The 21,953-nt window shown below is 49.4% G+C and overlaps 1 protein-coding gene and 1 non-coding gene across 2 annotated transcripts in view; both read left to right on the top strand.

Annotated features, from left to right (window-relative positions):
* Positions 1-21,953, top strand: part of LOC142587915 (sperm-specific sodium:proton exchanger-like) — a 289,836-nt gene that overhangs the window by 34,436 nt on the left and 233,447 nt on the right. The window lies entirely within an intron of this gene.
* Positions 13,739-13,922, top strand: LOC142589186 (U2 spliceosomal RNA). The gene has a single exon (XR_012829854.1). It is a non-coding gene; the product is annotated as a U2 spliceosomal RNA (small nuclear RNA).

Raw genomic sequence — 21,953 nt, 5'->3', positions numbered from 1 at the left:
AAAGTATGTTGCCCATCGTTTTACAGGAGCAATCACGAACAGTAAGACTCGAGTCGGCATTTGGAAACACCATTCGAGCTAACCTAGCTACGCTGCCCGTAGGCATGCATCGCCCAGGGGCTGTGATACAACCGCAGAGGATCGATCTGGTGTGCGCGGTTACAGACGAACTTGCAAACGGGGTTGACTGCCTGCTGTCAAAGGAAGATTGGGAACTACTACAGGCGCAGGAAAAAGAGGAGTTTGGAGAGGAAAATATTCCGCGGGTAGCCAATTCCGTTCGGGTCCGATCAGTCGAAATGGTCGATAACACTGAGCCAGACTGCGGTCTAAGTTGCGAAGAAATGACAGATGAAATCCCTAAATTGCAAGGGAATAGTTTGATACAAGATATCAATGGGGTGCCCAGTCATCGGGAGGAATTTCGAGCTGCTCAGATAGCCGATGAAAGCCTGAAAAAGGCCTCGGATGATGCGAGAAATGGAAAAGCTAGCATGTTCGTGTCAGACGGACTTTTGTACCATTGGGATTCCTTAGCGGGAGTCAAGGTCAGACAACTGGTCCTACCAGAAGAAAGACGCAATGAGGTAGTGCCGCTCCGATCCCTGACAGCGAGGGCCGCATGCGAGGCTTTACTGGAAATTCTCAGTCGTATTGGAGTGTCGGGAACGATCTGTTCAGACAAAGGTACTAACTTTAAATCTCAACTGACACAGTTAATGTTAGAAAAACTGGGCTGTTCACCCAGGTTCTCCACTGCCGAACACCCTGAGGGCAACGTAGTGGTTGAGAGATGGAACAGAGTCCTCAAAAATATGTTGTATCATGTAATGGAACGGGACCGAAGAAACTGGGACAAGCTCATCCCATTTGTTCTGTGGGCTTATCGCGAAGTGCCGCATGATACCACCGGGATGGCGCCGTTCAGGCTATTGTACGGTAGAAACCCAAATGGGCCCCTATCAATATTGCAGCAAACTTGGACGGGTGAGATCGCGGTGCCCTCAACTCTGAGAGAGAAACCTGCCAAGTATTTGCAGCAGCTGCGGGAGCAACTAGAACTAGCCGCGAGTGTAGCTGAGTTGACAAGCACCGAGTGCCAGAGGAAATATGCTGAAGTTTACATTAGGAGGGCACGGACTAAAGAATTTAATGTCGGGGACCAAGTACTCCTCTTTGACACAGATCGGGCAACCAAGATAGCTGCCATAGAAGGTCTTGTGCCACCTCACACAAAGAAGGAGTTGCGAAGTCTGTTGGGGCTTTGCGGATATTATCAGGACTATGTCTCAAACTACGCCGACGTGGCTAGCCCGCTTACAGCTTTGACAAGGCGAGGGGTTCCTAATTCAATTCCATGGTCGGAAGAAGCGCAGTGCGCGTTCGAAAGTCTGAAATTAGCTCTCTGTCAGGCCGTCGCCATGAACACTCCTGAGCCTCATCAGCCGTACTGGCTATTCACTGATGCATCGGCGACGGCGGCCGGTGCCTGTTTAGCTCAAATGTCAGCGGACGGAAAAGAAAAGCCGATCGCTTTTGCTAGCCATCGCTTTAACCCGACACAGGCGCGCTGGTCGACTATAGAGAGAGAAGCCTTTGCTATTATTTGGGCACTCAAGAAATTTGACTACTGGCTTTTCGGAGCAGTGGTGAATGTTGTCTCTGATCATAACCCATTGTCATATTTGACAACTAGCACCCCGCAGGGGGACAAGTTAGCAAGATGGGCGCTTTCACTACAGCGCTACAATGTAACGGTGCGTCACCGGAAAGGAACATGTAACGCCAATATTGATGCATTATCAAGGCTCTCGAATCGTTCATGGGAGCCAATCGAGTAAAGAGCAGAAAAGAAAGGATAGACAAAAACAGCCATGCCAGCTGGGACAGGCGTGAATGTTCCCGTTCACCCGAAGGACGTGTGCGTGGGACAGTTCAGCCTTGATGGAACTTTCTGGGGTTGTTGTCGTCCATGTGTGTGAGGGTTATAAGACTGTGGACATACTATGTATATAACCTGCATATGTTACTTTGCTGCTGTTGTGCCGTGCAGTGCGTTGGAGTGTTCCTGTACATACATGAGTGTTTCTTTTGCATGCTCACTGTCATGAATGTGTTGAGCTTTCGCCCTTTTCTTTTATCGCTGTGAGAAAATTATTTTTTTTTAGTGGTCCTTTCAGTTCATTTTCCTGTTCCTTACGGGCTCCGCAGCACCCGTGTTGGGCAGCGTATGTCAATTTTCTTTGACGGAACCTTCAGAGCCTAAATTTTACGATACAGCGCCCTTTGGCTCTTGTAGTATAGCTGGGCACATTGTGAGCCCAGTATACTCTTTAGGAGGGACGTGTAAGGTCGCTCTGATTGTTCGGGTTCTTAAGTGTCACGAATCAGCCACGTGCTTTGTGCATAGAGAGGGGGTTCACTTGCCCCCGTGTCAACCGGGCGACAGTTGCTGTGTTATGTGGGGTCACAGGCACCGCGCGGTGTTGGGTGACGCGTCGCGGCAGGTGTCAGGTGGGCGAGTGCCGATTCCGGGAAGTCGGCATTGTGCGCACGGTGTTGGCAGTCCGCCGACGGTCACACGAGTCCACACAGACCAGCCTTGAAAGGGACCGCTGTACAAGGTATTGTGGCTGTGGCTCCCGAGTGCCTGACTAATTGGAGGCGCCGCCGAGGTTAAGAAGGGCTTAGCAACGCTGACCCCGTTCCGCATGCAGTGAGCAGGGACCTAATCTTCTACGCGCCCGGAACGCAATCGCCAGCCTTGTTGTTGGGTGCGGCTGCCGGTGTGGTGTCGAAGGCCAGCTTACAGTGCACGCTGTAGGAATGCGGTGCACACGTAAAGAGTGCATTCGGACGACGGCGTCTTGGAAACGCGCACTCGGAGAACTTTGTCTTGTAGACAACAAGTTTGAAGGACAAGGAGGGCCATCAGTCTCCCACGCGGACAAACTTTGAGTACGGCCGCACTACGTGGTATCGATGCCCCTGCTTCCGAGACATTTGCGGCCTAGACGCCGTTGGGATTTGAAACGGTCTAGCGATAACTTGTTCGGGCCTGGCGTGTTTTGCTGACCCCGTCACTAACTACGGAGAAATGAGAGGGCATCGGAGTTTTAGGGAAGAAGGAAAATAGCTTTGTTTTCCAATATGTTTATTTTGAAGAGTAAGCCCATCCCTGTGGGTTGTGGCTTAACAAACGGTTGACTCTGATTGGCAACTGAACCTGTGGGACGGGCCAACAGCCCTACCGCCTTTTTTTTTCTTTGTGTAATTGGGCTATAAAAATCGGGACGACATGCTGTCCCTCAGACTTGGCTGAAATCAGGATTGCTGATAGATCAGTGAGGCTCCGTGCTATGTACGTTAAAACGAGTCTGGGCTCTAACAGTCATTGAGACAGTCGAGGAGTGAGACTTTGTTTCTCAATTGTTCAACTTTGTAATGTATTTGTTTTACCTGCCATGTATATAGAAAAGTTTGCGTATAAATATTTCTTGTACATCTGATCTGCATCGCTTCCTGTCTGCGTTTGATCAACAACTGCCGATCATCGTCCGAGAAGCTTCAAGTTCCAACGGTGAAGCGAGGACGGAGAACGAACGAAACTTTACTGATATGTTTGCCTGGCCGTGCGCCAATTGCACGTTACTGCAGACGAGGAAGGAGATGACAAATGAAATGACGTCGTTCGTATGTTCCGCACATGCGCTCAAAACGTGTAGAAAGAAGCAAATGCCCTCGAGTTCTACAGTGTCCAGTTACATGCAGTTAATTGATCGACGTCGTGAGGGCCAGATATAGACCACCACCTTCCACGGCGCATCGACACCCTCTTACGTTGTCTCCGCCTCGGAAGCGCTTTCACGAAGCACTATTTATTTGGAATTAAGCCTGTGCCATCTCGGATGCGTTCGGGCGGCCAGGACGACGAGGGAGTGTATGTATATATGCCACATTCTGCTCGACTGACCCCAGGCAAATTGCACTTATATACACAGCGGCTCGAAGAAAAAAACTCCGCTTACTTCATTCGCAGCAAACTTTTCTCACGTTTGCAAAAAAAGTTCGATGCAGTACGTTTTGCGTCTCAAGCAGTGAAAATTATATTTCGAAGCATCTTTTGTAACGACCCTGGCATTTTCGGGCAAACATTGGCTCTGATACATCTCGCGTCTCCCTCATTCTTGCACCTGAAACTTGCGTACAGCCAAGACGTTCGCGGACTTTGTTACAGCGAGAACATTTCGATAGAGGATTTTTTTTTACTGTTAGCACTTTTACGTGTAGCGTTTTGTTTAGGTACACCGCCTAACGTAAGCACACATCCTTTTTTTTTTCATCCGACGTATTATTAGCCAAATGAAAAAAAAAAGGTATAGCCATCGCCAGCAAACGGCGACAACAATTCCTCCGTTTATTTTTTTTTATCGCAAAAAAAAGAAAGCAAGAAAAAAAAACGGACTGCGCTCAAATGGCAGCCCGCTCGACGCTTCGGATGCGCGCCATGCCACGTTCTTCGCGTCAGCCGCGTTCACGCGCCTCGACATCTGTCGCGCGGCGCTTCCCGGCGCCAGCGCCTGCGCGTTTTTCGCGCGTCGGCGACGGCTTCTGGCAGACGACAGCCAGAAGACGTGTCGTCGGCTGGCTTCTGGCAGACGCGTGCCAGAAGACATGTTGGCAGCTTCTGGCAGACGGCTGCCAGAAGACGCGTCGGCGTAAAGCGCACGTGTATAGATTCTCGAGCGCCTGTTGAATATTGCTTCTTCTCCCCGAGTGCGAAAGAGAATACGAGAGAGGAGTAATCAAACGCTCGTGCCAAACGCCGGCGGATGCCAGACAAAAAGAAAGAGAAATAATAAAATAAAGCAGGCGAAGAAGAGAAAGCGAATTAAAGGGACAGTGTCCGCCGTGGACAGGGTGAAGTGTTCGATTACGCGGCTGTGTCACATAAGTCCACGCGTGAACGCGATTGCGTTGCAACTTGTCAGCCTTGATTGCATTACAACTTATCAATCAGCCTTGTTGTGCTATAACTTATCAGACTTTATCATTTCTTCTATTTCGTCAGTCAGCTTCGCACACATGCGCCTGACGTACGTGAATCCATCAATCGGAGGCGCATTCCACGGCACGGCCGGTAAGTACTACCTCGTTTTAGGCTTAGCGTGCCGGCAGGAAGTTATCTAGGACTGCTGTCTGTCGCAGCTTTAAACAGGTTAACTTTTATCACGCTACGGCTCTGCTATGTAGTTAAATAGCTTTTATCTCTCTTTGTCTCTTTCACTCCCCCTCCCCACGTGTAGGGTAGCAAACCGGACCCAGTCTGGTTAACCTGCCTGCCTTTCCTTTCTCCCTTCTGTCTCTCTGGTGACTCCGCAGGAAGCGGAATTCGGATTTACGGCTTTGAATCTTCTACGCGGGTTTCCGGAAATTCTAAATTTAAGAAATTGGAAATCACGAAGTTTACAAATGCTCGATTCTCAAGCAAAAAAGAAGAACAGATATCGCCGTTCCGTCAAATGCATCTGTTACAGCACGTAAAGCGTAAAAAAAATTATATACAGCGTCGTCTATTTACGACGCTTGCGAGTGTTTCGCAAAAGACCTACTCAATAATTAGAGCTCTATTTCAGAGCGGTTTCCTGATTCATAATGTATTATTAGGTGCAGTTTCCAGAATTGAGAGTGTTGGGCTGCTGAACACGAGGTCGCGGGATCGAATCCCGGCCACGGCGGCCGCATTTCGATGGGGGCGAAATGCGAAAACACCCGTGTGCTTAGATTTAGGTGCACGTTAAAGAACCCCAGGTGGTCAAAATTTCCGGAGTCCTCCACTACGGCGTGCCTCATAATCAGAAAGTGGTTTTGGCACGTAAAACCCCAAATATTATTATTATATATTACAGAATTGAGTACCGTTTCTCCTTGCTCAGTTACAGGCTTTTAAACCTGATACATGAGTTTTTCCTGATATTTTGTGAACTTTAAAAGGTTCCCTAGATATATTGATGGCAAAAACTGAAAATCCACATTTTCGATACTGTTGTACTAGATCTTACCTTCTTTCAAATGCAGCAAATTTCCTCATGAAGATCGGTGCAGTGCTCGCCGAGAACAGCGGTGTCTCCGTTCCCATCTAATTAGGCCGAGTGAAGTTTTTTCGGACGTACTTTCCGGCGCTACCGCATAGAACACAATTCGGCTCTTTTGCCGAGGCCGGCGCATCGCACAGCACGCGACAAACATGCCGATAATGCGTGGGAACCCCTAGTGACACATGCATTTCCGTCGAGCGCGATAGACTATACTGCAGTTGCTACTATACAGTCAACTCAAATTGAGGCTGGAAAATAAAGCTGTGGAAAACTCGCAGATTATTGAGCTCTGTATTTAGCACATGTAAGGCTATTCCATTGTAAACTTAAGCCGATATGAACAGGGTGATTGTGTGCGCTGGCGGAGCAGAACACACACACACACACACACACACACACACACACACACACACACACACACACACACACACACACACACACACACACACACACACACACACACACACACACACACACACACACACACACACACACACACACACACACACACACACACACACACACACACACAAACACACACACACACACACACACACACACACACACACACACACACACACACACATATATATATATATATATATATATATATATATATATATATATATATATATATATATATATATGCTTAATTTCTTTGCATGGGTCACGCGCCGTCTACCTTGTTGAATGACTATATTATTGCCTGCGTCCATCCCGACGTTATAGCGAAATAAATTGAATAATAATGAAACTTCCGCACAGAACAAACATCTCTGGCAGCTACATCGTTAAACGTCCAGGCCGGGCAGGTGCAGAACAGCGCCACCTCCGCGCGATGTGTGTGTGGCGTGGACTGTGTGACGTCACACATTCGACGCCTCTTATCTGAGCTGGAACACAATTTCCTACAAAAGAAAGAAATATTACTAGGGAGGTTATTCTGGGGTCGCAATTATGATAAGTATTCTATGGATTTGTCTCATTTCCGCGCTTATGACTTCGAGACGTTCTTGTGTCAGTATTTATTACGCTTGACATTTCAAAATTTCCAAGAAATCGTTACTTTCTAAACGTACAGAGGCAATGTGTTTCTGCGCACATGTATGATCAATGCAAACAGTCGCATTTTTAACAGAATACATTGTTGTATACGATCAATTTGGGAAGTTACAAACCCGATTAAAGGCAGGAGAACGGGATTTAGGTAAAATCCAAGTATAACACGCAATCGTTCCTCTGCTGAGTGAACCGCTATAATATTCCAGCTACCGTACAAGTAAATATATGTGTATGTAAAGGCCGAGTTTCGTCGGGCAATTCATTATATGAAGCTTTACGGGTGACAACATCCGCAGGAAATATCCAAAAGCTTCTCCTTCCTCGACGATTCGGATCGGGGTCGTAAAGAACGATCGGCATTTATAATGGCCATCGTCGAAAGGCGGGAATCCTCTGTCGCTGTTTACGAAATCCCGCTCAGCCTGGTTGTCTGCTGTCACGGACGCCGTTCTTGGCGGGTTTGCGGTCGCCCCGAGCGTGGAGGGGTTATAAAACAATTGCGGCTTTTTTTCGCGCGCGGTGTTGAAAGCGAACAACAAGGATAATGGATGATGACCACGAATATGAGCTGGTGGGCTGAAAGCAGACGAGACGTTCTGGACGAGAAACTTGCCTTCTGCAGCGACCGGCAGCTCGAACCGGTTTTGCGCGCCGTCAAAAAACTCGTCTGCAAAAGAAAGACGATATTGCAGACGACGAACAGCGTCTCACGTCGTCTGCCCTCCGAAAGAGCTGTTATCCCAATGAAGAACCTCAGATTCCAATGCTGGTGGGGGGGTTCTCGAAACGATATGGTGCTCCTTCTTCTTCTCTCTCTTTATTGTTTTTTTCTTTGGTTCATACTTGCTTTAATGCGTGGACAGCCCGTTAACACTCATCACTGATAGGCTTGGGAAAAATACTTGAGCCATTTCACTGCACTTCGCCTACGTGCCGATCTCCAATCCTCTGATTGCGGTTTCTTTTCTTTTTTTCGACGAGTTGGATTTCTTTTATTTATTTATTTACCGCCTGCAGACGGATGTTCGAGCTGGCTGTCGATAAGACTTAGAAGCGTGGGCAAATAGGCGAAACCTTTTCACAGTACTAGCCGGCTCGTTGGATTGCAGGCTTACGCAACCGAGAGGGCAGTTTCGCCGGTGTAAATTGAGAACGTCGTTTGCGATCGCTCGCTAGGACGCTTGACACTTTAGATAAGGATGGACATCGAGGTGGGCTGACCACGTATGCGGCCGCTGCGGAAGGCTTTCATTCATTCAACCATTTCAAAGCTCATCAGCAAGGGCAACATAGTTGCGAACTCACTGGAAGCCTTAATTACATGCAAGAGCAACCGTTCTGCATACACAAAGCCCTGTGCTTCAAGTTCACCCCGTACGTCCCTCAGCGTCTCTTCGGCGTAAGTATTTGGCTTAAGGACGTACTTATGATCAAAACTCAATAAACAATAAAATAAGAAATCATGAGAAAGAAGTCTGAGGATTGAGTCTTTTAGTTGGCTACCGCAGCCGTGTATTGTTCCAGCCCGATATCTCGTCACTAGCCCATTAGTGCGATACGGAGTGTAACACCCCATTACACATGGGTATTGTGGTGCCGACTTCTTAGCCGCGATTAAGAGTTAGCGATAAGATCTGACGGGGTTGCTTTCAGCGATGCCCTCAGGACGGATATAAGCTGTGTGGCTCACGAAATCTTGCACGCAGCTTGCAGGCAGGGTCACCTGCATTGGTTCGAGTGCTCGGAATGAGAGACGATTTCGGTGAATTTTGATTGCGCGCGATGGCGCACTGATGACACCGTAAGACCCTGTAAGATGGATACTGCTTCCTGCGGCTTTTGCAGTAATGACCTTCGTTAAATCTGTATGGGAGGGTTGATAGCGATTTCCTTTTTTTTTTCTCTTGATGACGCATTGCAAAACGCAGTGTTGACGTTTCCACAATGAGAGCTCCTCTCGTGCTGAGAGATATACGCATATACGTATATACGTAGATATACGCTATGTGGAGGTAGGCGAATCTCGCTGAAATCTCCAGCACGTAAGTTGCTCCCGAGCTCAGATGGTAATCTGCCTTTCTCGCATGATAATAGTGCATCCATCACGGTTGGGAAATTGCTATTGTTTGCTCCATTAGAGCAGTTGCCATTTTTTTTTTTACGTGTAAGCATGTCATTTAGGCTTTATCACGGTAACCTATGCATTTCATCGTTGCTATAAAATTTTGCCTTTTTTATTTACTTTCTATTATCATTTATGTTTATTCACTTCATCCACCCGATTCTAGGCCACTCACTTACTTACTCATACTCATAATATAAGTACGTGCGTGCGTGCGTGCGTGCGTGCGTGCGTGCCAGTAAATTGTCATATTATTTGCTAGTTATTTCATTTCTCAACGTTCAAAATGTCGACGTTATTGGTACATAGGCTGCCGACAAAACCGAACAGGGCAGACTTTGCGCTGTATGAATGAATCGCTTTGATGTTGACGCCAACTTCACAGTGCGCACTGTCACGTGATGGCGCAAGCTATGTGACTTATGTACGTCCTGCTGCGGCGGCTGTATTTCACTTCGGCCGAACTTACGCGCATCTGTTGTGCGGTAGACCACGTCGCACAAAAAGAAAATAAAGAAAGAAAATGAAAAAAAAGAAAAACAGTGCGGAGGTCACGGTATTGAACTCGGTGCTTAGAGCCTTACTTGGCTTCAATTCGCGGATCTGGCTCGCGGTCATGCAAAGTTCAGTGCTGATTTATCTCTTTGCTTACCTAGTCGCCAGTTTCGCAAATGGAAAAGAGCTCACTATGAGCAGTTCGGCAGCCATGCAAGACGTTTCGCAGTTGTCCTTGAAGCCGTGGCTTCAAAGGATTGCTTTGTCTGGCACGTGTTTGGCTAGCCGTGTTCTGGTGCGCGCTACAGCTGCAGCCACCTGGTAATAGCAACGCAGCTCCCCCCTCCCCTTCTCCTTCCTTATTCTCTCTTTGTTTATCTATGCCTGCAGATAAACGAAGCCCGAGATGGTCGCGATCAATCTCACATTTCTCAATACCTGATTCTACTCGTATAACAGGTTGCCAAACGTTTTCCAGCCCTCAGGCACTGCAATCTTCAATAGAGAGAGAGAGAGAGAGAGAGAGAGAGAGAGAGAGAGAGAGAGCACGTCGAAAGTCCGAGAGTATCTCCGTTTGGCTGTCCTGTGCTGGAGAAAGAGCCAAGGGACAGAAAAGATGAGCGAAAAAGAAAAAAAAGCGGTGGGGGGAGGGGCAACCATATCAGAGGCGAGTTTAAGCGCTGTCACACAAAGTGCGTAATACTCTATGCAATGCAAACGTATGCAACTATGATAGCGGCAAAGTTATCAACAACCGGCGAGCAAAGAGGAGCATCAGCATTTTGCTATCACGACGAAGACGTGTCGGAACGTTGGCTCCAGGAAGTCCCGGCTAAATGCCGGGATAAATGCCGGGATTTCCTCTCTCGCTCGCTGTCGGTCAGAACAGTCTACCACAGTACCGCGCGCAGACTCGTGCGACAGGGTCAAAGTGTCACTCACTCACTGCGCCTGAGTAACGCGCTGCCGCATGTACACAGAGTCTGTGCCGATTCAAGAGACGTTGCACGTTGGCAAGTACGCGGGCTTGCAGCAGTTGTTCTTGCGCCTTCAAAGACCGCCGAACCCGTGGAAACGAGAACCCGTGGGAGACAGAGGAATGCTTTTCGAGTTTGCGGCAAGGATCGGCGCTATGACCTAAAGGAACCATTGCGATAGAAGTTGACCGATGGGTCGCGGATAGTCCGTAATGATGACGTTATTAAGATTCTTCTTTTTTTTTTCACCGTGGCTGATTCCCCCGTACAGTTGCGCGCACAGATCCGGAGGGTAAAGCCTCATCTTTAGATACATACATTATCGTTATAAGCGAGAAAACTCGCTTGTCTTGCACAACATCACGCGTTTTCCCTCCCTGCCTTGGCGAAAAAAAAAGGAAACGTTTCGTCCTAAGGGGACGTACTGAAAGCAATAGCGAGGTTTACTGTTGCTGTAGAGATCCTCGCGCGGTGTTCTAAGAATACGCGGGGGGGGGGGGGCGACATGGCTTGACGAAGCACGCGAGGGCACTCCCACTGCGTAGCGGAAACAGCGCCCTGGCAGGCACCAGACGTCTCAGAACGCCGGCGAGGCAAGGAGCGGTGGCAGCGGCGTTGCACCGGCGTATCGCATCTTGATGGTACACAGTGTCATCTAGAGATCGAAGAAAAAATTGCCAGGCATTGGTCAGCGCGCTATGAAAAAAAAAACGACATATATATATTTTTAGCTTGACGTTTACTATTCCTTCCGCCCGGGCCAGAGTATGCACCGCGGTGTACTATGCACGCAGCTATCCTCAGCAGTGTGAAACGCTAATATGTGTGCGAGCAACGCTCATGCCAGTGGTCGAAGCCAGTATTCTATAATCCTGGCTTCAGCCGAGCCGACTGAGAGCAGCGTGACTGTGCGTCCACCTTAGGCTTGGTCGTTCTTTTTTTTTTCTTTGCAGCCAAACGCTCTGTGCATCTAGAAGCCTCCTGACCCTACTCGCGCAGGCCGCGCATGCGCCGTCGATACCGTGACATCACGACGGCGCCGGCAGTGCGAATGCGCCTCGAGTGTTCATATAATCGCTAACGCGAATAAAAAAAATTACCGACGATTACGTTACTTCCTAATGCGAAATTTGAGCGCAGCAAATAAGCTGTTTCACCTTTTCGATAGATTGAGGCAAAGAAATCGAGCAACACATGTATGCGCTATCACAGAATTTTTTATTTATTTTTCACACGTATTCCTTTAACAAAGACTCCACTAGGTAAGCTTCTGCTTCGGCGGCACGCACCTCTGGATTCTGACGGCGACGGCGCTGGGCCTCTGCTCTGGCAGCTCGTTTAGCAGCAGCAGCAGCAGCCGCAGACGGAGGACTTCCATCGGTCGTCTCGCTCATGGCTCAGAAAGAACTGGCAGATAATTTCGCAGTGGCGAACGGCAGCGGCAATTTCGGCTCGGGCGGTGCACATATACAGATCCGCCGCCACCGATCTGGCTCTCTGATTGCCACCGCACAGGGGTTGCATTGGAGGAGGAGCGAAGAAAGGAATTAAGTTCGAGCCGGCGCTTTGACAACCGGAGACTCGCAGGAAGAGGGGGGAGGGGGGCGGCGTGTACACCCAGCGGCAAACGATGGGGGCAGAAGCGCGCGCAGCAAGCGGACAACACGATAAAGGGAGGAGGGAAGAGATAGCAGCGACTGACTGATGCCGCTGACGCCGATAGTGAGTCAACCCCAGCTGCGGAGTTGGTTTCAGGGACAACGCCGCCGATGCCGACACAAACAATATGATACCCTCGCTTCCGCAGCGCTAAGAACCAGGTCTAGCCGTGGGAAGGTGGTCACGTATTCGTCGACGTGCCGGGGCCTACGTGAAATAACCGGCGCGTCGGCAACTGAAGAGCACCCTATCCGCCACACAAGAACAGGGGGGGGGGACCCTTTCCTCCTCTTTCTGCATGGCGGCGACGGTGTTCTATGCAGTCACGTTATCTTGACTCTCTAGCGGCGTCAGCGGCATCCAGCGGTATCAGTCGGTCGCTGCTAGCGCTGGGGGGATGAAAGGGGGGCGGAGCTGGTTACGAGGCCGACGACAACGCCGACGACGACGCGAAACCCAGGAACGGACGCCAAAGAGCTGCGCTCTAAAAAATCGTGAGCCATTTCACTCTGTGAAGGTGAATGAACAGCGAAGCTGTTTAACACACGACACAGGGGTGACGCAGAATTTTGAACAAAGGTACAGACTCATTTACCGCGATTTTAAAGCGAAAGCTTTACTGGCCGTGAACTTGTAATTTCGCTGTGGCGGTGCTCCGAGGAGGCACATGACGTCACAACGCGTACCTCGCCGCGGATATTAATCTCTCTCTCTCGCTCCCTAGTCACTACTGCGCATGCGCCACTAGTAGCACCGAGCCACAGGTGTTCCGCCGCTGCGCAGCGCCGCGCCTTTCTGCCGCCGCCGTTTGGTATGACGTCACACCGCGTTCCTCGTCGTTGCGCTCGCCTCCGCTCGCTTCCAGCTGCGTCGCATGCCCGATAACATGTCGGAGGATTGAAAAGGAGAGCTCGCGTGCGCCGCAGCCACAGTTGAGGCGGCAGTATGGACGGCGACAATTCCGATAAGCAGGAGCGTCGGAACGAGATGAAGAGGAAACGAATCGCCCAGGAAACAGACGAACAGCGCGCCGAACGACTGGCTAAACGCCGCAACATAGCTAGACAACGAGACTAACCTGGACTTGCAATGGCTAACCATGCTATGCCTTAGTTTTCGCTACGTATATCCTGGCATAGCCAAGCTATAGAAGCCACTGCCAATTTATATACATTCGTGTGCATGACGGGACCGCCGCCTCGAGGTGCCGGAGGAAACTAGACACGCGTGACGTTTCGACGGGATCGCCACCGCGGGAGAGCGGAAGGAATGTCTTTGTCGGAACGCGGGCAAAGACAGGACGGTGGGTCATGACCGACGGTCACATGACCGACGTGGGTCCAAGTGTAGTATACAGTCTTATCAGCTTAATATCTCATACTGGTTCTATTTGGACCCAATATATTAAGGTTATTTTTGCAAGTTGGCGGAGTGCTTGAAGCCCAGCTGCTTCATCTCCACCGCGGGTTGGCCCGGTATTGCACTATCTTGGGGATCGGAACACGGTTTTCGCACACGGACACGAAAAATGCACGGAAGTCGGGCCATCAACAGCTTCGCTGTAAAATCAACAGACTTCAGCGACCTCTGGGCTTCTATACTCATATAGTGCAACAGAAGCCGCCTCTCACAAAGGGCACTACCATCTTCTGAACAACAACTTTTTTTGCTACCGCGGTCTCAGCTTCTTGCGGCGCCGGTGCATTCTGGGAGGCGACGTTTGCGATACACAAAACTTTGTCACCGCCCGCACAGTGGCGTGCTACATCATCCGCAGTATGCAGGCAATCAAATTAAAGCTTCAAGCATGGGCAGAAAATAATGGCATTTTGGGAGAGCTTCAGAATGGCTTTAGAATAGGTAGGCGTTTGGATGATAACTTGTTTGTTCTTACTCAGTGTATTGAAATATCAAAAGCAGAAAGCAGACCGTTGTATGTGGCCTTTTTGGACATTACAGGAGCATACGACAACGTAGACCGCAGCATTTTGTGGGATATTCTGGAAGGGGAAGGCTTAGGTAACGATTGTATACAGCTTTTGAGAGAGATTTACCTAGAAAATACTGTTTGCGTTGAATGGGAAGGGATGAGGAGCGCGGAGAAAGTTCATATCAACAAGGGACTGAGGCAGGGGTGCCCTTTATCCCCGCTGCTGTTTATGATGTACATGGTGAGGATGGAGAGGGCGCTAGAAGGAAGTAATATCGCGTTTAATCTCTCATACAAACAGGCAGGTACAGTAATAGAGCAGCAACTCCCAGGTTTATTTTATGCGGACGACATTGTGTTGCTCGCAAACAAGCAAAGTGATTTGCAACGTCTGGCTAATATCTGTGGACAGGAAGGCAACAATTTAGGTTTGAAATTTAGTGTTAGAAAATCAGGTGTTATTGTATTCAATGAAAACAGTGAACAGACAGTGGAGATATAGGGCCAAGAAATACCTCGGGTAACAGAATATAAATACCTTGGTATATGGATAAACGAAGGCAACGGATATATGGAAACACAGGAAAAAACCATAACAGTCAAGGGGAAGAGAAATGCAGCCATAATGAAGCACAGAGCGCTATGGGGATACAATAGGTACGAGGTCCTCCGAGGTATGTGGAAAGGGGTAATGGTTCCAGGACTTACTTTTGGAAATGCGGTTGTTTGCTTTAAATCAGGGGTACAATCAGGACTCGACGGAAACCAAAGGTCAGTGGGTCGCCTCGCATTGGGCGCTCACGGGAAGACTACAAATGAAGCTGTGCAAGGGGATATGGGCTGGACTAGTTTTGAAGTGAGGGAAGATCGCAGTAAAATTGAGTATGAAGAACGGCTGAGGAATATGGAGGAAAGTATATGGGCTGGGAGCGTGTTCAGGTATCTGTACAGGCAAAACATTGATTCACAGTGGAGGAAAAGAACTAGGAAGCTTACCGGCAAGTATGCGGCCTGTGGGGTGGGCAACACAGCAACAAAGAAGGTCAAGCGGAAAGTCAGAGAGGCTGAATTAATCTCATGGGTGGCGGCAATGGAAAAGAAACCTGCCATGAGTAACTACTTAAGGGGAAAAAACGAAATTAGGAGAGAAACCATTTATGATAACTCAAAGGGAAGCTCATTACTTTTCGAAGCGAGATCGGGATGCCTTAGAACACGCACCTTAAAGCGAGATATAAGAAGGAAGAAGAAGCATGTGCTTGCTGCGGTAAAGCTAGGGAAACGACGGAGCATATTTTATTAGAATGTGAAGACGTCTATCCAGCGGTCGATTTAGGCACCACTGGCATCCTTGAAGCCCTTGGGTTCAGCGGGAGCAGTGGTAAAGCAAACAGGTCCGCAATAGACATCAGTAAGAAGCGATTGGAGGATTGGTGGAAGAAAAGTATAGGGAAACGACAAAAGACGGAGACGTACAAAAGCACAGTTCGCAATAGGGTATCAGAAAATTTGGACGTGGTAGTTCATAGTGTTTTTTTTTTTTTCATTGGTTAACCTAGGTAAGATATTAGGTAGCATAGTAGCAAGAGCTTGGTGGCGCAAGCCACCGCCCCGTTCCAAAGGGGACGCTCATAACATCCATCCATCCATCCAGTATACGCGCTGGCTCTATCACTCTAGCTACCCTCTCTCTAGCCCGAGGCCCATAGCGTCGACTTGAGAGAGGCCGACAAGGAACACGACCGGGAAGAAGTAAAACTGGCAAATGAAAAGATGACTCGATAGAACGCCTAACTACTGTTAGCAGTGGTTCAGTTGGTGTGATCAACGAGTAATTGGGTTCTGCCAGTTTTTTTTTTTTCTATTTACGTTGCAGCTCGCGGAAAGCCATGCGCCCTGAAATCATTCACATCACTCATACCACAGCTTGAGAACTGCCCCATAACCTACACACGGTCCTTTGACGGTGAGCGTACAGAATCACGTCTTCCGAACAAGGTGACCGCGTCCTAAGCGTAGAGAATGGACCCCGAGGTACTGACCGGCGAGATAGCACGAGGTCGCTTTCCAGTGACGAAAGAAAGGACAGCGGAGGGCCTTCAGGGAACTTTCAAAGCGGGGGAATCCCCTCCTAGTATACTACTCATTGTGTACCGATTGTCCGTCGTACACCACGGCAGCTCTTTCGACCCAAAAGCGCTCGTCTAATTTTCCCACGAGGCAGCAGGTCGCCACTGCCCCCTCGTTCCGAGCTGAAACTAATTATTCCGTCGCAAGCGTTGACCATGGTGCGCATAATCACTGCGGTCGAGGTCCTATGCCGTCGTTCGTCGCGCACGATGGCAAAGCGCGGGGCGATCCCCAGAGCACGACTCTGGTGCAGGCGTCCGCGCCGTGACGAAGGCGCGCTCTGCTCCGGGCCGAAGTGGGGGAGGGCGCCGCGTCCCCCGACGGCCAGCGTCTCGATCCGCTGCGCCGATGCCCGCGGTAGCGGAGCCTTCACCCAGTTTTTGCATGCGACAGCGCAGCGCGAGAGCAAAAGAAGTGACGGGAGGCGTGGCGCAATTAGGGGCGACGGACCATACGGGTCTCCGATCGGTTCCGCCGCCACCCATGCGGGACAGTGGGACACGTGTCCGTGCCGTGCGCTGACTCGCCCTTCCCGCTGCTATCGATCTTGCTGCGCGCGTGTCACGAGGCTGTGGGGGAGGGGGACCCGCCGTGACGCGCAGCCACGTAGAGGAAAATCGCAGAGAGGGAGGCGCATTAGCCCCGGCGAGAACTGCGGCCCCCGAAGGTTATAGGCTGCAGACGAATAACGGCTTGCAGAATTGCACTTCTCAAACGCAGAAATTATAAAGTGCGGAAGGGGGTTAAGCCGAGAAGGACTCTGAAGACAACGATGGCACGATGATGGCACGGCAATCGGTAGGACCAACGGTGATACGATTGCAGGTACGACGGTGGCAGCAATGATGGTATGGGATGAAGCGAATTGTGGTGCTGTACGTGTGACGCTCGCACAGCGATGGCGCGAGGTCGGGTACGACGACGGCACGAAGACGGTATGGCGATGCCACGACGATGGCACAGTGATGGTAGGTGGGGTTGCGATGGTGGTACCGCAGTCGCACAACGATTGTTCAGTGGTGGTACGGCAACGTCAGGATGGTAGTACGATGACACACCGACGAAGGCGCAATGACGGTACCGCGATTTCACGATGATGGCAGGGAAAGCGATTATGCGATGACAAAACGGGGATGGTACGACGATGGCACAACACGGTGGTTCGGCGATGGCACGACTCCGGCACGATGGTGGCACGATGGCTTGCACGTCGCGTGCCCGTGGACGATGCCTGGCCGGACAATGTAGTAGTCATCGTTGTTCGTCGTTTCTTGCGTCATGGCGCCACGAGGACGATATCGGCTGCATTCAACGCCGTTAATCATTTCGCGCTGTTGTCAATCACGTAACTGCAGTCACTGTAAAACAAATCACTGGACCTCTCCTCCCGAGGTAAAGTCACGAACGCAGTACGCATTACTATATAATCGCTATTTCTGGTTTAATGTCGATCCCATATCGTGCGGCAAAATACGGCTGTTGAATTGTCGTCTGCCCCCCCCCTTTCCTTTTTTTCACCGTAAACTAATACAACGAAATAATCACATCGATTAAAGCTGGCGAACAGTCGGTTCAGCAGTAAGATGTATGACAATACTAGTGGCCCGCCATTTTCTTGCCACGTCTTTGTAAGAGACGAAGCACGTGGTAAGACCACCCGTTTGGACATTAGATGAAAATTTATCTACGCTGTACAATAAAGTTTACAGAGTGTCTGCATACGGGTCCTGTGCTTATGGCATTACATTTAAATCCTCTGTTGCCTAGATACATCGTCCAAAAAACAAAACAAAAAAAGTGCTTGTCCCCTGACTCTCCTGCGGAAAGTCCACAGAACAGTCGACGAAAGGCAATGGACTTTTTAGTGACTAACGCCTGTAAGCGATACGTATGTCGTCGAAAGCAAAATATCTAGTCCGCGATAATGCAGAGCAGTCTTCTTGAACTCCACAGACAATCTATATATATATATATATATAACTGCAACGTCACGAGGGGGAGTGCTCAAGGTAGTGCTGTCTCCTCCGTGCCCTATCTGGAAACCTCAGACGGCGTTTTGAGGTGTGCCGCAGAAACCGATCCTGACGGGACTGTTTGAACACCAGTTTTGGGACAAGAAACATGCACCCTCGCTTCATCGCTTATTCATAGCTGGCGTTACTCAAGCGTTGCTCTGGCCGCTTGCGCGGCCCCAGTGTGTGGTGTCTGAATAGAAATGTTGTAGGCGTTCAAGCGCAGCTGTACTCAGCTATGGTGCAGCTGCGACAACCATTAAGGAATTGAGCTGCGCCGTGTCGAAAAAAAGAACAGTATAAGCGTCCGCGCGGGTAAGCCGTCGGTAATGGAATTCCCGGAAGAAGCTGCCACCGCGCAAGTACGTCAAACGGACGGTAAAGATGCACCTACAGATGATTGGAGTACGGGCCACCACGCAAGTTGGTCAAACGAACTTTAAAGTTCCACTTACAGATGATTGTAGTACAGGCGTAACATATGCGACACGGTTCTTCTCTTTTCTTGTTCTTGTTTTGCTAAAGTAAGAGTCAAACGCCCTAAAACTTAGAAGAAAGTATTGTCACGCGATATTGTCACGCTTAAATTGTTTTTTTTTTCTTTTTGACGGTGGCTGTTTTTTTTCCCCCGGATCATCACCGTTATCAAGTTATCGTCCGAATCAAGTAAGATACGCTTACCGCATCCGGAATTTCTCGAATGTTGTCTGCAATTCTCTATAGCGAAAGCGACTCGTTTAACGAAATTTGCGCGCGCGGTCGCAAATATTGTTGTGCGCATGTATACATACATCCCCGAATGTACAATCGCCCAATTTTTTAACCTGAACGCGCGAGCATCGACCGGCCAGTCGATAAGCGCCGTATAACGGAGTACAGCGGCGAAGTGTGCGAGAATACGCGCGTGCGCGCAATGCACAGTCCAATGCAGCTTCCCTCTGCCAGGCTGTTCCGGCAACCGGACCCCACCCCACCTGCTTTTTTGTCCTTTATCGACTGGCCGGTCGATGCTCGCGCGTTCAGGTTAAAAAATTGGGCGATTGTACGCGATTAACCTGGAACGTATTTCACGGTGAGACGCGTACAAATGGCGTACGTGTACTCCACCCGCGTGACTACATAGATTAAACGACCGACGGTTGTTCTCGCCGCTGTCGTTGTGATCCGAGTTCTGCTTGCCCGCTTTCTGGACACCAAGTTCGGCCAATAAAGTGATCCCTTCGCAGTTTTGGCAGCGTGCCAGATTCTTCATCGCCACTGCAACGTGGCAGTACAGTATTTGCGCCATCGTATGCATCCGTCACAATGCATGAGGCATCCTAGATTCAGAGCCTAAACGACCTCAAATCTTTGCTTTTTCGAATATTGAATTTTCGTTTTTGAATTCATTATGTTAAATAATTTCACGGTCTGCGTTATTTTTCAGTTGTATATGTTCTTCAGCTTACACTAATTCTTGTATATTGTCATAAAATTATATGTCATGTTTTCATTTCATTTGCTTACTCTTACGTTTGTACAGTGGCGTTTCCCCTAGCTTTTCTGTTAATATGTATTGCTCGCATATCCCGTTTATAGCATGCTGAAATGCATATTTGATATGTATAGTGTTAGGTGGTCCCCCTGACAGTTTCATAACTATGGGACCACCGAATGTAATAACATCACTAATGCCGTTATCACGTACGCAAGAAAATGTGAATAAGCTTTAACTGTAACTTTTGGCTATGGAGATTGTTGTGGTGACGGAGGTCGAACTCGAGGCCTCGTACTCGGCCGGTGAACGCCATAACCACGGAGCCGTCGCTGCGAGTCCGATGACCCCGCCTTCTCTGCCGTTTTGGATGACGCATTTACGTTGTCTACAACAGATCACCTTTATAATTGCAATCATCATCATCGTGTTTACGTCCATTGCAGGACGTGCCTCCGCTCTGCACCGCCATAACCACCTGCAGCACAACAAGTAGCGCCCTTCAAAGACGTGACAAAACCAGCTCCCCCAAACGATTGCGAGTCAGAATTGCGTACGGATGCGCGTAACACTTATTTACGAGCGCGCAAGATTGTTTCTGGCGACCGGCACGTTCCCGAAGCCGCGTCAAAAGATTCGAAACTGTGGCTGGCAGGAAAGCAGGCCTTTTTCGTGCCGCGCGGTCTCTGCGGGCTGGTATTTTCCTACCGCACCCCGCCGCAGGTTAATAGCCCCCTCCTCGCCCGCGCCTCCTCACCCTCTACGCATCTTTTCCGTTGCTCGCAAAGAGCCCGCGGAACGCGTGCGGGCAAAGTCGGTGTGCGTGCGAACATCAGTGAACGGTCGCAATGGCGTGCCCTGCGAGGTGTAGTAATACCGTGTTTTCCGGAACGTAAGCGCTGCACCTCTAATGCGGGGGCCCAGCACGAGACCTCGCAAGAGAAAGCCGCCGAATTACTGGCGAAAAAAGAAGGGGTGTCGGGCGAGGAGGAGCAACCTGCCCGAACGATGTTGACAGCGTATACTTGCAAGGAGTAGTCAAAGTCATGGGGAATGTTTAACCGCTAGAACAGACCAAGGACACCGCGAGCAGGCGACATAAACGGGTCTCAACTTTCAGATAAACTTTTACTTCCGGAAGTGCGGGATATATGTGCCATAAGTCGGAAACGCAAGAATAAATGAATAAATAACAATGAAAAGTCGACGAATCCATATCTGGTCATTGCGGAGGTTTTTTTGGTGCGTACCATGTTTCGACGATACACTGGTCCTTAGCCTCTCTTTTTGACAAGGTGGCTGAATTATGCAGTTGAAGCAGCGGATAATCCTAAACTGAGTTACGTACGTGTGAGCATGGGGTCTCTGACGCTGACACAAAAAGAGAAGCAATTTCTGAATGTTTTGGTTCAAAAGAAAATTTGTTTATGCGGCGACCACGGGCATGTTATTGTTGCAGCTCTTTCTTTATTTTTATTTTTTCTTTGTCCGGTTTTAAGTTATATTATTCGTGCACTCGGAGCTTACCACTGCCGCTGAAAAGAACAGTGTACAATCATTGCATTCTACCGGTGCTCGCATATGGGGCAGAAACTTGGAGGTTAACAAAGGAGCTCGAGAACAAGTACCACGCGAAGAGCGTTTAAGCGAAAAATGTTAGGCGTAAACATTAAGAGACCGCGGAAGAGAGCGGTGTGGATCAGAGAGCAAACGGGTATAGACGACATTATAACTGACATTAAGAGAAAAAAAGATAAAGCTGGGCAGGGCCATGTAATGCGTAGGGTAGATAACAGGTGGACCATTAGAGTTACAGAATGGGTGCCGAAGGAAAGAAAGCACAGCCGTGAACGCCAGAGAATTAGGTGGGTTGATTAAATGAAGAAATTTGCATGCGCAAGTTGGAGTCAGCTAGCACAAGACAGGGTTAATTAGCGATCGCTGGGAGAGGCCTTCGGCCTGCAGTGGCCATAAAGAAAGTAGGCTGGTGAGGA

This window comes from Dermacentor variabilis, chromosome 7 (genome assembly GCF_050947875.1).
Source record: "Dermacentor variabilis isolate Ectoservices chromosome 7, ASM5094787v1, whole genome shotgun sequence".
Classification (NCBI taxonomy): Eukaryota; Metazoa; Arthropoda; class Arachnida; order Ixodida; family Ixodidae; genus Dermacentor; species Dermacentor variabilis.
The sequence above is the reverse complement of the archived record's forward strand: the minus strand, read 5'-3'. Positions and strand labels throughout refer to the sequence as shown.